The following is a 16,630-nucleotide window of genomic DNA, read 5'->3' on the forward strand; positions in this document are numbered from 1 at the left end:
CTGGTGTTCTCTAAAATAGACACAGGGACTGCTGTTCTCTAAAATAGGCACAGGGACTGCTGTTCTCTAAAAAAGGCACATGAACTACTCTTCTCTATATTATACATAGGCACAGCTGTTCTCCATATTGTACACAGGGATTGCTGTTCTCTACCACACACGCAGGAGTGCTGTTCGCTACATTATACGCAGTGACTGCTGTTCTCTTCATGAAATGCAGCGACTGCTGTTCTCTACAATATGCTCAAGGACTAGTGTTCACAGATCATACATAGGGACTGCTGTTTTATACATTATACTCAGGGATTGTTATTATCTACATTATACCCCGGGATGGCTGTTCTCTCTATTTTACGCAGTGACTGTTGTTCTCTACCAGATATTCAGGGACTGCTGTTCTCTATATTATACACTAGGACTGTTGTTCTTCACATAAGACACTGGATGTGCCGTTCTCTACAATATACTCAGGGATCACTGTTCTCCACATTAGAAACAGGGAGTACTGTTTTCTACATTATTCTCAGTGTTTGTTGTTCTCCACATTATGCACAGTGACTGCTGTTCTCTATATTACACAGAGGGACTGCTTTCCCGATATGAGACACAGGGACCGCTGTTGCCTATCAGAGCATAGGGTTTGCTGGTCGCTTTACTAAACATAGGGAATGCTGTTCTCTATATTATGTACAAGCACTGGTGTTCTCTGAAATGGACACAGGGACTGCTGTTCTGTATATTATGCACAGGCACTGCTGTTCTCTAAAACAGACACAGGGATTGCTGTTTTCCATATTGCACAAAGGCTCTGCTGTTCTCAATATTATACACAGAGAGTGCTGTTCACTTTTTTTATACAAGGGGACTGCTGTTCTCTATATTGTACACAGGGGCTGCTGTTCTATCTTATACACAGGCACTGTTGTTCTGTATTACTGACATAAGGACTGCTGTTCTCTATATTATACACTGGTAATGCTGTTCTCTATATTACACAGAGGGACGTCAGCTCTCTATAATATACACAAGGACAAGTGTTCTCTGTATTGTACACAGCGACTGCTGTTCTCTATATTATACACAGGGATTGCTGTTCTCTTTATTAAACACAAAGACTGTTGTTCTCTATATTAAACACAGGGACTGCTCTTCTCTATATTATATATAGGGACGGCTGTTATCTGCACTGTACACAGGGACTGCTCTTCTCTATAATGTATGCAGGACTGCTGTCCTCTACATTTTACAAAGTACTACTGTTCTCGACTATACACTCAGGGACAACTGTTCTCTACATTATATGTATCGACTGCTGTTCTCCACAATATACACACGGACGACTGTTCTCCATATTATTAACAGGGACTGCTGTTTTCTGCATGATTCACAAGGTTTGCTGTTCTCTATATAATGCACAGGCACTGCTGTTCACTAAATTAGACACAGGGACTGCTGTTCTCTATTATACACAGGGACTGCTATTCAAGAAAATTATACACATGGACTGCTGCTCTCGACACTATACGCAGGGATACTTGTTCTCTATGTTTTACGCAGGGACTCATGTCCTCTATATTGTGCACAGGGACTGTTTTATATAATATATGTTTTCTTTATTACATACAGGGAAGGCTGTTCTCTTCATTAAACACGGAATTCTTGTTCTGTATACTATACACAGCGACTGCTGTTCTCTGTATTAAGCACGGGGACTGCTGTTCTCTATATTATACACAGCAACTGCTGTTCTCTATATTATACGCAGGGATAGCTGTTTCCTGGATGAGACACAGGGTTTGCTGTTCTCTATATTATACACAGGGATAGCTGTTTCCTGTATGAGACACAGGGACTGCTGTTCTCTGTATTATGGACAGAGACTGCTGATCTCTAAAATAGGCACAGGGATTGCTCTTCTTTATATTATGCACAGTGATAGCTGTTCTTGATATTGTACACATGGTCTGCTGATCTCGATATATACACAATGACTGCTGTTTTCTATATTACAAAGAGGGATTGCTGTTCCATATACAACACACAGGGACTGTTGTTCCCCACCTGAGCCACAGGGTCTGCTGCTCTCTTTATTAAATGCAGGGAATGCTGTTCTCTGTGTTATGCACTGCACTGGTGTTCTCTAAAATAGAGACAGGGTCTGCTGTTCTCTATATTATACACAGGGACTGCTGTCCTCTACACTATACACAGTGACTGTTGTTCCCTATATTGGACACAGGAACTGCTGTTCCCGATATGAGACACATTGACTCATGTTCTCTATATTAGACGCCGCAACGGCTGTTCCCTATGTTGGATACAGGAACTGTTGTTCTCTGTACATAGGCATTGCTGTTCTCAAATAATCACAGGAACTGCTGTTCTCTTTTTTGCAGACAAGGACTGCTGATCTTGATATTAGGCACAGGGACTGCTGTTCTCTGTATTATACACAAGCAGTGCTGTCCTCTATATGATACATAGTGACCGTTGTTCTTATATTAGGCACAGGGACTGCTATTCCCAATATGAGACATAGTACCTGTGCCTAATATAAGAACAATGGTCACTGTGTATCATATGGATGACAGCACTCCTTGTGTATAATATAGAGAACATTAGTCCCTATGTTTAATGAAGAAAACAGCTGTCTCTGTGTATAATATAGAGAACAGCAGTCACTTAAGACCCATGTTTTCTATATTATAGACAGTGACTGCTGTTCTCATTATTAAACACGGGGACTGCTGTTCTCTATATAAAGACTGCTGTTCTCTGTATTGTACACAGACAGAGCTGTTCTCGAAAATAATCACAGAAACTGGTGTTCTCTATATTATACGCAGGGACTGCTGTTCTTTTTATTAAACACAAGGATTGCTGTTCTCTATACTATACATAAGGACTGCTGCCCTCTATATTATACACAGTGACTGTTGTTCCCTACATTAGATACAGGGACTGCTTTTCCCGATATGAGACGTAGGGACTGCTATTCTGTGTATTATCCACAGGGATTGCTGTTCTCTATATTATACACAGGAACAGCTATTCTCTGTATTGTATGCAGGGACTGCTGTACTTTTTATTAAACACAGGAACTGGTGTTCTCTATATTATACACGGACAGCTGTTCTCTCTCTCATACACAAGGAGAGCTGTTGTCTGTATTATACACAGGGCATGCTGCTCTCTATATGATACACAGGGACAGCTGTTGTCTATATTATGCATTGGGACAGCTGTTCTCTGTATTATACATAGCTAATGCTGTTCTCTATATTATACACAGAGTCAGCTGTTGTCTCTATTATAAGCAGCTCCTGCTGTTCTCCATATTGTACACAGGGACTGCTGTTCTCTGTGCTATACACAGGTGCTATACATATTCTCCACAGTGGCTGTTGTTCTCTGTACTACACACAGTGACTGCTGTTCTCTGTACTACACATAGGGACTCCTGTTCTCTACATTATACGCGGCGACTGCTGTTCTCTTTAATGTACGCAGGGACTGCTGTTTTCTATATTAGACACAGGGACTACTGTACTCTTTATAAAACCCAGGGATGCTTTTCTCTACATTATACACAGGGACAGCTGTTCTCTGTATTGTGCACAGGAACTGCTGTTCTCGATAGTGAATGCAGGGACTGCTGTACTCTATTATACAAGGGCTGCGGTTCTCTGTATGATACACAGGGTCTCATATTCTCTATATTAAACACAGCATCTGCCGTTCTCTGTTTCATAGATAGGTACTGCTGTTCTCTACTATACACTCAGGGGCAGATGTTCTCTACATTATTCACATCGACGGCTGTTCTCTACATGAGACACAGAATCTGCTGTTCTCCGCAATATATACAGAAACTACTGTTCTCCACATTATAAACAGGGACTGCTGTTTTCTACATTATGCACAGGGATAGCTGTTCTTCATATTATTCACAGGCACTGCTATTCACTCAATTAGACACAGGGACTATTGTTCTCTGTAATATACACAGGGACTATTGTCCTCTAAAATAGACACAGGGACTGTTATTTTCTATATTATGCACAGGGATGACTGTTCTCCATGCTGTACGCAAGGTCTGCTAATCTCTATATTATACACTGGGACTGCTGTTCACTCTCTTATTGTTCACAGGTACTGCTGTTCTCTCTAATACACAGGCACTGCTGTTCTGTATAATTCACACAAGTATTGCTGTTCTCGATATTATACACAGGTAAGGCTGTTCTCTATATTACACAGGGACTCCAGCTCTCTATAATACACGCACAGATACGTGTTCTCTATATTATATACAGCGACTGCTGTTCTCTATGTTAACCACAGGGACTGATGTTTAATATATATTATGCACAGTGACTGCTGTTCTGTATATTAGACACAATGACTGCTGTTCTCTATATTTTGCACAGGGCTGCTGTTCTCTATATTACACAGAGGGACTCCTGTTCCCTCTATGAGACACAGGGACTGCTGTTCCCTATCTGAGACACAGGGTGCACTGCTATCTTTATTAAACACAGGGAATGCTGTTCTCTATATTACATACAGGCACTGCTGTTTTCTAAAATAGACACGGATTGCTGTTCTCTTTATTAAACACAGGGACTGTTGTTCTCTATATTATACACAGTGAGTACTGTTCTCTGTGTAATATGTAGGGACAGCTGATCTCTACAATGTACGCAGGACCGATGTTTTCTCCCTTTTGCACAGAAACTACTGTTCTCTGCTAAACACTCAGGGACAGCTGTTCTCTACATTATTTGCAGCGACTGCTGTTTTCTGCATGAGACACAGAGTGCTGTTTACTTTTTTATAACAGGGTCTGCTGTTCTCTATACTGTACAGAGAGATAGCTATTCTCTATATTATACACAGTGATTCATGTTCTCTATATTGTACACAGGGATAGCTGTTCTCCATGTTGTACAAAGGCTCTGCTATTCTCGATATTATGCACAAAGAGTGCTGTTCACTTTTTTTATACACAGGGACTGCTGTTCTCTATATTGTACTCCGGGGCTGCTGTTCTCTCTTGTACAAGAGCATTGTTGTTCTGTATAATTGACACAAGGACTGCTGTTCTCCATATGATTGACAGGTAGGGCTGTTCTCTATATTACACAGAGGAACTCCTGGTCCCTATAATATATACAGTGACACGTGTTTTCTATATTGTACATAGGGATTGCTGTTGTCTTTATTAAACACAGGAACTGCTGTTCTCTGTATTATATGTAGGGACGGCCGTTCTCTGCACTGTACACAGCGACTGCTCTTCCCTACAATGTATGCAGGATCGCTGTCCTCTACATTTTGCAGAGGGACCACTGTTCTCTACCATATACTCAGGGACAGCTGTTCTCTACATTACACACATTGACTGCTGTTCTCTACATGAGAAACAGGATCTGCTGTTCTCCACAATACACAGGGACTACTGTTCTCCACATTAGAAACAGGGACTGCCGTTTTCTACATTATTCACAGGGTTTGCTGTTCTCTATATTATGCACAGGGACTGCTGTTCACAGGCACTGTTGTTCTCTATCTTATACACATGGACTGTTGCTCTCTATATTATTAGACACAGGGACAGCTGTTCTCTGTATTGTACGCAGGCACTGTTGTTCTCTATCTTATACACATGGACTGTTGCTCTCTATATTATATGCAGGGATACTTGTTCTCTCTATTATATACAGGGACTCATGTCCTCTATATTGCGCACAGGGACTGCTGTTTTCTATAGTATACACAGGGACTGGTGTTCTCTTTGTTATATACAGGGACTGCTGTTCTCTCTATTATACCCAGGGACACGTGTCCTCTGTATTTTACACAGTGACTGCTGTTCTCTATACTATTCACAGGGATTGCTGTTCTCTTTATTAAAAACAGGGACTGCTATTGTCTAGATTATACACAGTGCTGTTCTCTACTTAAATGTAGAAACTGCTGATCTCTACATTGTACGCAGTACCACTGTTTTCCACATTTTCCACAGGGACTAGTGTTCTCTACCAGACACTCAGGGACAGCTGTTCTCTACATGAGAGACAAGATCTGCTGTTCTTTACAATATACACAGGCACTACTGTTCTCCACATCAGAAACAGGGACTGCTGTTTTCTACATTATTTGCAGCGTTTGCTGTTCTCTATATTAGACACAGGGAAAGCTGTTCCCTATATGAGACACAGGGTCTGCTGCTCTCTTTATTAAATACAAAGAGCAGGGTCTGCTGCTCTCTATATTATACACAGGGTCTGCTGCTCTCTATATTATACACAGGGACTGCTGTTCTCGTTATTAAACATAGGGACTGCTGTTCTCTACATTACATATAGAGACCACTGTTCTCTACAACGTATGCAGGACCACAGTTTTCTACATTTTACACAGGGACTACTGTTCTCCAGCGGACACTCAGGGACAGCTGGACTCTATATTTTACACTGGGACTGTTGTTCTCTATATGGCACACAGGATCTGCTGTTCTCCACAATATACACAGGAACTACTGTTCTCCACATTAGAAACAGGATCTGCGTTATTCTCAGTGATTTGCTGTTCTCCATACTGTTCACAGTGATTGCTGGTCTCTATATTGCACAGAGGGACTGCTATTCCCTATATGTGACATAGGGACTGCTGTTCCCTATCTGAGCACAGGGTCTGCTGCTCTCTTTATCAAACACAGGGAATGCTGTTCTCTACATTATGCACAGGCACTGGTGTTCTCTAAAATGGACACAGGGACTGCTGTTCTCTTTATTATACACAGGAATTGCTGCTCTCTTTATTACATAGAGGGACTGTTGTTCCCTATACGAGACACAGGGTCTGCTGCTCTCTTTATTAAACATAGGGAATGTTGTTCTCTATATTATTCACTGGTCTTCTCTAAAATAGACACAAGCTGTTCTCCATATTGTACACAAGGTCTGCTGTCCTCTATGTCATACACATGGACTGCTGTAATCCAAATTATAAGCAAGTACTGCTGTTCTCTATATTATACATCGAGACAGCTGTTCTCTTTACTCTACACTGCTGTTCTCGAGAATAGACACAGCAACTGTCGTATTATATATTATACGGAGTGACTGCTGCTCTCTATAATATACACATGGACTGCTTCTCTCTGTATGATACACATGCACAGCTGTTGTCTATATTATTCACACGTACAGCTGTTGTCTATATTATACAGAGGGACTCTGTTTTCTGTATTATACACAGAAACTGCTGTTCTCTATATTATACAGAGGGCCTGCTGTTCTCTATGTGACAGCTGTTGTCTATATTAAACGCAGGGACTGTTGTTCTCTATAATAAACACAGGTACAGCTGTTCCCTACATGAGACACAGAGACTGCTGTTCCCTATATTATACGCAGCGACTCGTGTTCTCTATATTATACACAGGGACTGTTGTTCTCGTCATTAAACACATGGACTGCTGTTCTTGATATTGTACACAGAGACTGTTGTTCTCTGTGTTATACACAGGGACAGCTGTTCTCTATATTATACACAGGGACTGCTGGTCCCTACATAAGACACAATGACTCATGTTCTCATCTTATATGTAGTGACTACTGTTATCTGTAATGTACGCAGGGACTGCTGTTCTCTATATTAGACACGGACTCATTTTCTCTATATTTCCACCGCAACTGCTGTTCCCTATGTTAGATACAGGAACTGTTGTTCTCTGTATTATCCACAGGCAGTGCTGTTCTTGAAAATAATCACAGGGACTGCTGTTCTGTTTATTGTACACAGAGACTGCTGTTCTCTATACTATCCCCTTCTGTTCTCGAGAATAGACACAGTGACTGCTATAATATATATTATACGAGACGACTGCTGTTCTCTATATTACACACAGAATCTGCTGTTCTCTATATTAAACACAGGGACTGCTGTTCTATATATTTTACGGTGTGACTGCTGCTCTTTGTATGCTACACATGCACAGCGTTTGTCTATATTATTCACATGGACTGCTTTTGTCTACATTATACAGAGGGACTGCTGTTTTCTGTTTTGTACAGAGGGCCTGCTGTTCTCTATGTGATACATATGGACAGCTGTTGTCTATATTAAATGCAGGGACTGTTGTTCTCTATTTTAGACACAGGGATTGCTGTTCCCTATGTGAGGCACCGAGACTGCTGTTCCCTATATTATACACAGTGACTCGTGTTCTCTATATTGTGCACACAGACTGCTGTGGTCTATATTATAAGCAGGTACTGCTGTTCTCTATATTATACATTGGGACAGCCGTTCTCTTTACTATACACTGCTGTTCTCGAGAATAGACACAGCGACTGCTGTACTATATATTATACGGAGTGACTGCTGCTTTCTATAATACTCACACGGACTGCTTCTCTCTATATGAGACACATGCACAGCTGTTATCTACATTATTCACACGTACAGCTGTTGTCTATATTATACAGAGGGACTCTGTTTTCTGTATTTTACACAGAGACTGCTGTTCTCTGTATGATGCAAACGGTCAGCTGTTGTCTATATGATACACAGGGACTGCTGTTCTCCTGTATTATGCAGACGGCATACTGTTCTCTATGTGATACACATGGACAGCTGTTGTCTATATTAAACGCAGGGACTGTTGTTCTCTATATTGGACACAGGGATAGCTGTTCCCTATGTGAGACACAGAGATCCTGTTCCCTATATTATACACAGAGACTAGCGTTCTCTATAATATACACAGGGACTGCTGTTCTCATTGTTCAACACATGGACTGCTGTTCTTGACATTATACACAGAGACTGTTGTTCTGTGTTATACACAGGTAGTGTTCTTCTCAAAAATAATCACAGGGACTGCTGTTCTCTTTTTTAAACTCAGGGACTGCTGTTCTCTGTATAACACACAGGGACTGCTGTTCCCTACATGAGACATAATATCTCATGTTCTCTACATTATACATAGTGACTGCTGTTCTCTGTAATGTTCGCAGGGACTGCTGTTCGCTATATTAGACACAGGGACTCATTTTCTCTATATTTCCACCGCAACTGCTGTTCCCTATGTTATTGTTCTCTGTATTATCCACAGGAACTGCTGTTGTCTTTATTATACACAGGGACTGCTATTCTCTGTATTATCCACAGAAACTGCTGGTTGTCTGCATTATACACAGGGACTGCTATTCTCTGTATTATACACAGGGATTGCTGTTCTCTATGTTATACAGAGGGACTGTTCTCCATATTATATACAGGGACTCATGTTATCTGTATTATACAATGTTTCTGCTGTTCTCTATATTTTCACAGGGACTGTTGTATTAAACACAGGGACAACTGTTCTGTTTATTGTACACAGAGACTGATGTTCTCTATACTATGCACTGCTGTTCTCGAGAAATACATATTATACAGAGGGACTGCTGTTCTCTATATTGTACACAGGGACTGCTGTTGTCTATATTTTAAGCAGACACTGCTGTTCCCTATATTGTACACAGGGACTGCTGTTCTCTATATTTTATACAGATTGGCTTTTTTTTCTATGTTATATGCAGTGACTGTTGTTCCCTATATTAAACACAGGGACTCATGTTCTCTATATTGTTTGCAGGGACTGTTGAACTCTTTATTATACACAGGGGCTGCAGTTCCCTATATTATACTCACGGACAGATGTTCTCTGCATTATACACAGGGTTGGAAATGTGTTGCTGGAAAAGCGCAGCAGGTCAGGCAGCATCTAGGGAACAGGAGAATTGACGTTTCGGGCATTAGCCCTTCTTCAGGAATGAGGAATGTTGGTCCAGCAGGCTAAGATAAAAGATAGGGAGGAGGGACTTGGGGGAGGGGCGTCGGAAATGTGATAGGTGGAAAGAGGTCAAGGTGAGGGTGATAGGTCAGACTGGGGTGGGGGCGGAGAGGTCGGGAAGAAGACCTGCTGCGCTTTTCCAGCAACACATTTCCATCTCTGATCTCCAGCATCTGCAGACCTCACTTTCTCCTCAAAGATATACACAGGGTCTCATGTTCTCTCTGTATTAAACACAGCATCTGCCGTTCTCTGTTTACTAGACAGGTACTGCTGTTCTCTGTATTATACACAGGGGCTGTAGTTCTCTACATTATACACAGGGACTATTGTTCTCTTCATTAAAGTCAAGGACTGCTATTCTCTGTATTACTCACAGGGACTGCTGTTCTCTGTATTAGACACAGGAACTGCTTTTCTCTATATTAGACACAGAAATTGCTGTTCTCTATATTAGACACAGGAACTGCTGTTCTGTATATGATACGCATATGCTTCTAATAGACAGAGGGACTGTTGTTCTCTTTTTTAAACACAGGGACTGCTGATCTCTATAATATTCACAGGGACTCATGTTCTCTGCATTATACAAGGTGACTGCTGTTCTCTAGATATTATACTCAGGGACTGCAGTTCTCCACATTATACATAGGTACTGTTGTTCTCTTCATTAAAGACAAGAACTGCTATTCTCTGTATTATACACAGGTACTGCTGTTCTCTATATTATACATAGGGACTGCCGTTCTCTGTATTTAACACAGGGACTGCTGTTCTCTGTACTATACCCTGCTGTTCTCGGGAACTATAGACCGCTGAGCCTGACGTTGGTTGTGGGCAAGTTGTTGGAGGGAATCCTGAGGGATAGGAGTTGCACGCATCTGGAAAAGCAAGGGCTGATTAGGGATAGTCAACGTGGCTTTGTGCATAGGAAATCATGTCTCACAAGCTGGATTGAGTTTTTTTGAAGAATCAACAAAGAGGATTGATTAAGGCTTTGACAAGCTCCCTCATGGTAGACTGGTTAACAAAATTAAGTCACAAGGAATACAGGGAAATCTTGCCATTTGGATACACAACTGGCTGGAAAGTAGAAGACAGAGGGTGGTGGTGGTGGAAGCTTGCTTTTCAGATTGAAGTCCTGTGATAAGTGGGGTGCCATAGGGATTGGTGCTGGGTTCACTGCTTTTTGTCATTTATATAAATTATATGTAAGTGAGCTTAAGAGGTACAGTTAGTAAGTTTGCAGATGAAACCAAAGTTGGAGATGGAGTGGACAGTGATGAAGGTTGCCTCAGAGTACAATAGGATCTTGATCAGATGGGCTGATCAGCTGAGGAGTGGCAGATGAAGAAGGCGTTTGGTATGTTTTCATTCATGGGACAGAGCACTGAATATGGGAGTTGGGAGGTTGTATTGCAGTTGTGCAGAACATTGGTTGGGCCACTTTTGGATTATTGTGTTGCAATTCTGGCTTTCTTCCTCTTCGAAACATGTTGTGAAACTTGAAAGGGTTATAAAATACATGGAACAAATGTTCTCTGCAATATGCACATGATCTGCTCTTCTCTATAATACAGTCAGGGACAGCTACTCTCTGTAATACACACAGGGATTTCTGTTTCATATATTCAGAACTTGCTGTTTGGCATAGCATACACAGGGACTGCTGCTCACTGCAATATAGAGAGTAACTGCGATTCTGTATAATCTAATATTGCAAGTCAGGCGATGACCCAATGATGTCATCGGTGGACTGCTAAAACAGTAATGTGCTGGGGACCCAGATTCAAATCCTGCCATGGCAGATGGTGAAATTTGATTCTAGAAAAATCTGCAAGTATGAGAATAATTATGGCCATGAATCTATTGCTGATTGTTTGAAGACCTCATCTTGTTCATGAATGGCTTTGAGGGAAGGAAATTGCCAACTTTACCTGGTCTAGTCTCCATGTTTCTCCAGATCCACAGCAATGTGTGGAATCTTAATTGTTCTTTGCACTATTATGGATGGGCAATAAACGCTGGCCTAGACAACGACACGCTCATCCCACAAATGAATGAAAAAGATAACCTTTAACAAACTGGAACAGAAACGATGTGCCAAAATGTTATCTTCTGCACTGTAACATGACATTGATTACTACTTGAGGTCCTGTGGGGTGTAAATTGTGGAATTTATATGGAATAATTCTGTTCAAAAAGTGTGGTGCTGGAAAAACACAGCCAGTCAGGCAGCATCCGAGGAGGAGGAGAGTCAATGTTTCCTTCATAAACTCTTCCTCAAGACCATCTGTCCTTTTCCAGCACCACACTTTTTGACACTGATCTCCAGCATCTGCAATCCTCACTTTCTCTCTGTCTCTCTATAATTGTGATGATTTCTTAAAATGACAGGTTTCAAAGCTGGGCTGTAGAATGGATGGGTTTTGTGCACTAATGAATGTTTATTAAAGCTAAGCTGTTACGTCTCAAAGTCAAACAAATTTGAACTTTTGGAAAGAGATTCACTTAACTCACCAAATTTCTAGCTGCTCTGTTTAAGCTGAATTTCTGATGCAACAAAAGTGATCAACCTTGTCCCAAACTGTAATCCCAGCATTTCAAGCAAACTCTGTCAGTAACATTGCTCACATACAGGTGGAAATCTGTCCATTGTTTTGAGAACATTGCAAAAGGAGTTGAAGCTTTTTATATGAAATGTGAAGGTGATGCTGATTGGCTGGGTCATCATTACTATGGCAATGCAGCAAAAACAGTTAGCTGTCAATCTTAATTCTTAGACCAGATAGGTGGACTCTGGTCAGGATGTCACCATGGGGATACAGCAGTGTTTGGTTGTCTCTATGATGCCTTTCCTATCAAATAAGTGCAATGTCTCCTTTTGCCTACATGAACCAGGGTCCAGTGTAATTATATTTGTTGCTTCTCGCTCATGCACAGGTGCATCCAGCTGTTGATCTTAAATTAGTTTTCAGTTTAACTCTTGGCATAGTTTAGATTATTTAATCAATGATTTCCAAAGCAGAATCACTTCTAATGAGGCTTACAAGCCTGGGCTGGTTGAGCGCAGGCAGCTTGCTGCCAGCAGAGAATGGTCAAAAGGACATGTTTTCTGACATGGTCCACGAGTTGTCAGGATATAGGGCTGACATATCCGGCATCCCACCAGCACCAAAACCCATGTAATGTTATTCATTTGTGACTCAGCTGTTGGCCTTGTGTGTGAAGGTGGTAACCTGCCTAATGATGCCAATGATAGAATTTGTTCTCACGGTTCACTGCACCCACCAAGTATAGGTTCCCCTGGACACACAAAATCGATGTTCCTTTTCTGTCCTATCATATCTGTTACTGAGTCTGCACAGCCTGGATTGGTTGAATGCTTTGTGAAACTATTATAATCATGTCTCAATGAGTTTTCCATATGCCCAGTGAAGGATTCCTTCACGATCACGAAGACCATATGACAGCTACATTCTGAGAGTAACGGCATGCCCAAATGCTCTTTCAGCATTGTCAGCTTATTATCAATTTACAGTTCAATTAAGCCATTGAAATTCAGACATACCACTTGTGTCTGATTCAGTGTTAACATCATCTCTTTTTTTTGTTTCTGGTGGCATAGTGGCTTATTGGTTAACGCTTCTGTCTCACAGCGCCGGGAACCTGGGTTCAATTCCAGCCTTGGGTAACTGTCTGTGTGAATATTCTCCCCGTGTCTTTTTGCATATTCTCCCCAGGTCTGCATGGGTTTCCTCCTACAATCCAAAGATGTGCAGATTAGGTGAATTGGCCGTGCTAAATTGCCCATAGTGGTCAGGGTTGTGCAGTTTAGGTGCATTAGTCAGGGGGAAATGTAGAGTAATAGGAGAATGGGTCTTGGGTGGCTTACTCTCTGGAGGATTGGTGTGGACTTCTTGGGCTGAAGGGCCTGTTTCCACATTGTAGGGAGTCTTTGAAACACATGAACATAGCACCTTGTGTTGTTGACTCCATTTCCAATAACAAGGTGTATGACCAAATAGATGATGTTACCATGGGATATTCTCAAGGGAAAACTCTTCCTTACATCTTTATTGGTAACCATGCAAAACACATCTTTGATGGCATAATACCTTGCCTCTATCTGTTTGCATATCTTCAACATGTAGATGACATGTTTGCAATATTTGAATCTGCATTAAAGAGTTTCTTTTTAAAGCTCGATGATCGCACCTGATGCTAAAATTCACCACTGAAATGGAGTACCCTTTCCTTCATATATTCATTGAGAAATCAGCCAAATTGGTTTTAAACTCCGATTACTGAAAGCCGACATTCATACATGTTAGGATTCCTACAGTCCCCCAAGATCAACCTGTGGGAACCTTCATGAATACGGTCCTCAACATCCTCTCTGTGTGGACCAGATGCTGAGATAGAGCCTATCAAAACTAGTTCTTGTAGTAACAGATTTCCAGATGAAATCACTCATTGTACATCATAAAAACTCATGAAAGGGCATGTCTCTACCACTTTGACACTGTGCAGTGCCTTATCAAGGTCACTATCTGGGGAGGGAAATGTCACAGAATCATAGAGTCATCGAGTCCTACAGCATAAAGACAGCACCTTTGGCCCATATTGGTCTAGGATGACCAGAAAATTACATCCACACTAACCTAATTTCCTTGCACTTGGCCAATATCCTTCTGAACATTTGCTCTCCAAATGCCTTTTAAATGTTGTTAATGTACCCGCCTCAAACACTTCTACTGGTCACTTATTCCATATACGTATTACCCTCTGTGTAAAAACATTTCCTCTCAGGTTCCCTTTTATTCCTTGCCCTCGAACCTTAAACTGATGCCTTCTACTCCTCGATTCCCCATCCCTGGGAAACAGACTGAGTTAATTTACTTTATCCATGCCTCTCATGATCTTACACACTTCTATAAGGTCCCCCTCAGTCTCCTGCACTCAAAAGAAAATAGCCCTCATTTGTCCAACGTCACCCCATAACTCCGTCCCCTGAGTCCTGGCAACATCTTTGTAAATTTCCTCTGCACTCTTTCCAGTTTAATACCATCCTTCCTATTCAAGGTGATCAAAACTGAACACAATATTCCAAGTATGGCCTCACCAACATCCTGTAAAAGTGCAAAATAACTTCCCAACTTCTCTACTCAATGCCCTGACTAATGAAGGCCAGTGTGCCAAAAGCCTTCTTTATCGCCATCTCGAACTGTGACTCCAATTTCAAAGAATCGTGCACCTGAACTCCAAGATCCCTCTATTCTACTACAATCCTTTAGGCCCTACTATTCACCATGAAACTCCTACCTTGATTTGATTTTTTTCAAAATGCAAGACCTCACACTTATCTGTGTTAAACTCCATTTGCCATTTCTTGACCCAGTTCCCCAGCTGATCGAGGTCCTTTCTGCAGTTTTTGATAACCATCCTCAATGTTTATGATACTGCCTATTTTAGTATCATCTGCAAACTTACTAACCATGCTTTATACATTCTCATCCAAGTCATTGATATTAATAGCAAATGGCAATGGGCCAAACACTGAAGCCTGAGGCACTCCACCGGCCTCCAGTCTGACAAGCTTCCTTCCACTATTACCCTCTGCTTCCTACCATCAGGCCAATTGTGTATCCAATTTGACAGATCTCCCTGGATTCCATGCGATCTCACCTTCAGAGCAGCCTACCATGTGGAACCTTATCAAAGATCTTTCTGAAATCCATATAGACAATGTCGATTGCCCTGCTATCATCAACCTTCCTGGTCACTTCATCAAAGATCTCTGGCATATTCTCCCAGACACAAAGCCATTCTGACTATATTCCTAATCAAGCCCTATCTTTCCAAAAGCCTCTCAGGATCTTCTCAAGTACTTTACCTACCACAAATGTTCGGCTTACAGGTCTATAGTTCCAAGATTTCTCTTTGCAGGCCTTCATGAATAAGGGGAGAACATTCACTACCCCCAGTCTTCCAGGATCTCACCCGTGGCTAACGATAATGGAAACCTATCAGCCAGGGCCCCCGCAATTTCTTCTCTAGCCTGCAGCAGGAAGATGTCTCAAACATTTGAATAACAGGTGAATGTAGCCATCACACACCACCATGATCCAGTAAATTAATAAGTGGTTTTCTCCACTAAAAAGAATGCTGCCTACCCACTGCTGGCTACCACTGATGGGAGGAGTGAATAAGGTATTAGCTGACAATTAATTTTCCAAGGATCTCAATTTATGGTGGGCAGGAAGAGTGTCCACATACTGCCCACATTGAAATTCATCTCATGGAGGTGGGAAGGTGTCAGGGACTTCACCTGCTAATCTCCTGCATGATGAATACTCAGTGTCCCACAGCCTCTATACCTCCGTCCCCAAATCCAAACAAATCCAATGACAAATCAAAGGAATCGTCTTTATGCAGAGTGTGGTCAGGATTTTTCCTTCATTGAGGGCACTGAGGTCACTGTGTAATAGGTGAGGTTAAGGGCAATCAGTGGTTGCAGGAGAGTGAATGGAGTTTTGAAACACATCTGATGTGATATGTCATTCTTACCTTTGTACATTGTTCGCGTTGCTGTTTGAAACTGGTCACTGATACGACAGATTGTTTGCTGGGATGCACCTGCCCCTTCGCCTGCTTTGTTTGCTCCTCTACTATTTGGCATCCTTTAAGTAATACAGAAATTCAGGGTGATAAAAACAAAGTTTTATGTTGAACAAAAGTTTGGCTACCTAAAAATCATAATGTTCTCAGTTATTTTAC

This window comes from Chiloscyllium plagiosum, chromosome 12 (genome assembly GCF_004010195.1).
Source record: "Chiloscyllium plagiosum isolate BGI_BamShark_2017 chromosome 12, ASM401019v2, whole genome shotgun sequence".
Lineage (NCBI taxonomy): Eukaryota > Metazoa > Chordata > Chondrichthyes > Orectolobiformes > Hemiscylliidae > Chiloscyllium > Chiloscyllium plagiosum.